Here is a 4,179-nt window from a genome sequence, read left to right as displayed (position 1 = left end):
TCAACCAACCCCTTCTCCAAAATTTACTTCCAATTTACCACTTCCTTTATCACATGTGTATATTGTACTTGCCCCTTGTTCCATATTTTATTCTTTCTATTTCTTTACTATTATTCCTCTCTGGTTTCAACTTACTGATAGTCATTCTGTTAATCTGTCTGTTAATATTTGAAAGATTTATATACATTCCATGGAGTTTCAATCCTGCATATACTTGAAATGATGTCAGCTTACATTTCCATAATTTATTCATTTGTAATAACAATTTGCAAAACTGCAGACTTGAAGCACCTAGACATGATTATATTCTCATCCATTTGGAAGATTAATCTTTATTCAACAAGTAAGTTTAAAAATGGCTTAGAATGTAATCCTAATTACCAATTTTTATAATTGGCTTTGTACAATGGTGTATGATTATTTTATTTTACAGGCGATAATACTTTCTACTACCTATAAGTTTTGGAAAAAGAAGAAAAGTAACATTTACTACTATAGAGGAATATGATAGAAATAGAAGACAGATTTTGTTTGTCATATTTCTGATGAGCACTCATATTAAAGTCATATTTCTTTCTATGTTAGACAGATAGGGAAAACATAAAACAATGTATGATAAGGCAATTATTCATGACTTTTTAAAATGTACCTTATTAAGTGATGAAATTTACTTTATAAGTTGAGGTTTGGAGTTTGAAACATGGCCGGCTGATCTATTTAACACATTTCTGGAATGCACCTACTGAACAACACAAATGGTGAGGGCTACTATTTCTACACTTTAATGAATGATTGAACCTGTCTGGCATTAGTGCTGGGTAAATAAATCAACTCTATTGTAGCTTGCTTCCTACACTTGAAAAACTTGTAATGTCACTAAGTATTATCTACTTATCGAATGTTATTTTGGCAAATGTGATTTTAAAAAGTTTATTTGAAAAGGAATACACTTTCAGGAGATTAAATGTAAAATGTAGGTTATCATTGGTTTGAGAATGACAACATTTTTATACCACAGAATCAAGTTGTACTAAAGTACCAGTGTTTTGAAGCACTAAGGATCTTCTCAATTAATGTTTTTCAGGATTACATTTGACCTCTAAGTCAAGTTTTCCTTGCCTTAGTAGACCATTTATGGATCTATCCTTCCAGGAACTATTTTTGGGGCCATTTATGCTGGACTGAAATCTTAGATTCATCATTAGGGGAGGGGTATCAAAAATAATCGTCTGACACTTTGTGATCTTGTTCACTCATATGGGCTCATCATTTGTAAATTGAGTTTGAATTACAGTAATTTCTCTCAGATTTTGTAAACTCATCCTTCATTTAAAGTTACCTTGCATTTCACAATTACTTGCTGCTAATTCTTGAATCTCAAGGAATTGGGGCCCTGAAATATAAGAAAAGAGAAATTGAGATGGATCTTCAATTACTTTCTGCTGGCATGTTGCATAGCCTAGCTGAGAAGTCTTGCCCCTTTTATCTGATGATAACATGTAACTGGGACATTGGATCCTAGGACCCATGGGTCCTGCAGAAGAATAATATTTTTTAGACATCATATCATCTAAATTTGGATATAATCTTTAGGAATGCTTCAGAAATATGGAGAAAAACAGTTTGGGGCAAGCGAGTTAAAACAATAAACAGAGTAGCAGAGTAAAACCTCCTATAGATTAGAGGAAAACAACATTGTTTCTTTACGATGTGAATTTAGAAGACCACGAACACTTAGAAGGTATCACAAGTTTATACCAAAGACATTTGCATTGACACATTTTATATTCTAATATATATTCTAAACTTAATTATTTATATTCCAATTCTACTTATTGGAATAAATATCAATTTATTTGTCAAATTATCAATTAATTATATTAAGTTTCATTGCGTGAAACATGGAATCAACACATAAATATAAAATATATAACTATATATAATATAATAAAATGGCACATGTTTTGCATTGTTCTGTTGTGGATTGGGCATCAAAGGCAGCTCTGTTCTAAAGTATTATTCCATTATCTCTACCTCAGTGTTTGGTGGAGTTATACCTAAAATTTTACCATTTGTAGATTTACAGCCTGGAGGCAAGATGAGACATTACCAATTTAAGACCTAATAACAAAGAGAAACATATGGACTTCTGTTTCTATAGAAATATTTGGTGATATAAAGGCAGTAGTTTAAGTTCCTGCCTGATTGGAAGGTAGATAGGCCAGGATATTAGGTAGTCATGCACATGAACAATTTTTTCACCTTCTTGGCTTTATCTCCTTTTGAAATGATAGGTATAATAAACAATTATATTTTGATAAAATACCTTCTAGTCTGAACACTTTTGTCTGAAATGCTCATCTGTATGTGATCCCTTGTAACTAAGATTTGTTTTGTTCCAGTAAGACAATCCATGCTGTTAGGATAAGATATTCTGATTGATCTGTTCCTACATGGAAGAAGGGTAAAGGTTAAGGTAGACATTGGTGCCAGTAAGACCTCACTTGGGAATATTTCATCTGCAGAAGTTTAGAAGTAGCTCTTAAGCAAGGCTTACTTTGAATCCATTAGTTCTACAAAGCTAACTCAATTGGATAAATAAGTACTTCAAAAAGCCATTCTTTTTGGACCTAGCTATAAATGCTTCAAAATGAAAAAGACTTAAAATAGTCATTGACAAAAAAATTGAAAATGCGAGCAATCTTCTGACCAATATAATTTTTTCCATTATGCACAGAATTTTAGGGATATAAGATCAGTACCATTGTTAGGAACATTAAGGTTTCCTTGTTACAAATAGGCACCCAAGGATATAAGCCTGTATAAAGATTGTATCATTAAATTGCATGCTTCAATTTAGAGGACACTACATGCTTCAGCAGCACGTATACCCAAATTACAACAATACAGAGATTAACATGGCAATTGCACAGGATGATATGAAAATTTTTGAAGTATTCCATATTTTTCATTCGTCAGATGCAAGAAATGAAAAACAGTTATTTAAGTTGATTACAAAATTCAAGTGTAATAATACATGTAATTCATATAATTAAAAGCTATTTTCACATCATTGTATTAAATCTTCAAATTAGTGAAGTCTTTACATAGCATAATCTTTAAAACACTTTTGAAATTAGACAACATTGTTATTTTATCCCAAAGAAATATACTATAATGACCTAGGAAAAAAGGAATCTTACACTGTTTCTATATGGAATGCAATCTGAAAGGACACATTTATTAAAGAGCCTATATATTATAAAACAATGTAGAATTCAAAGTATTATATCTAGGACAGAATAAAATAGATTATGGACATTATACAAACATATAATATAGAATATTTTAAAATATACTTTTTCAGACAAACACCAGAAATATGTTCAGTTTCTATACTACTCATTTCAACAGATAAGTTAAAATTATTTCTGATTAAAAAAAGCACAAACTCTCCAGAAACCATTATAGATGTATACAAATCTCTTTTGAATACATTTTGACATCAAAGTCAGGCAATTCACTTGGAAGAATTCCATGGAATCCATGAATTGTTACAGTAAGATATTGTTGTTATTTGGATTGTGAAAATATTTTGCATGGACACAAACAATGGAATGGAATTTATGAAATTTAAGAAACTTAACCGAACCATGGTGATTTAGAAGAGCATTTTGTACAGCCTTCCAAAACTTCAAAGAGGTAGTGATATATACTTATCCTTTTGGCAATATCAAATGCAGCTTCTTCCAACTTATTCTTCAGACCTGATTTGACATAATGGTTCAACAGATGGAGATCCAACATGTTTTTGCTATCTCTATTCCCAGCAGCAAGATGCAAGGGGGTCAAGAGGCCTTTAGTTTGGGAATTGGTATCTGGATAATGATGAAGTAAAGAAATAGCCACTCTGGTATTATTCCACGTAAAAGCACTGTGCAAGGGTGTCCAGCCATCTACAGTTATTGCAAGAATATCTACCGATTGAGCCACCAACTCATGGAAAGTGTCAAAGTATCCCCTGTAGGCTTCCTGATAAAGATGGTTATACTCATCTTCATACCTAGTATTCACACGAGTGGCCTTTTTGGAAAGTAGTCTCTGCACTGTAGTAAACAGATTATTTTCAGCAGTCCAAAGAAGAAATTTGCTTGGATCCTTCTCCATTTTTTTTCTTGC

The 4,179-nt window shown here is 31.9% G+C and overlaps 1 pseudogene; it reads left to right on the top strand.

The window, feature by feature from the left end:
- The first annotated feature begins 2,870 nt into the window (after positions 1 to 2,870).
- Positions 2,871 to 2,969, top strand: LOC122127472 (annotated as a pseudogene).
- Positions 2,970 to 4,179: the final 1,210 nt, after the last annotated feature.

This window comes from Dipodomys spectabilis, unplaced genomic scaffold (assembly GCF_019054845.1).
Source record: "Dipodomys spectabilis isolate Male_0828 unplaced genomic scaffold, ASM1905484v1 ptg000301l, whole genome shotgun sequence".
Classification (NCBI taxonomy): Eukaryota; Metazoa; Chordata; class Mammalia; order Rodentia; family Heteromyidae; genus Dipodomys; species Dipodomys spectabilis.
Note: the sequence above shows the minus strand (reverse complement) of the source record. Positions and strands in the feature narration are given on the sequence as shown.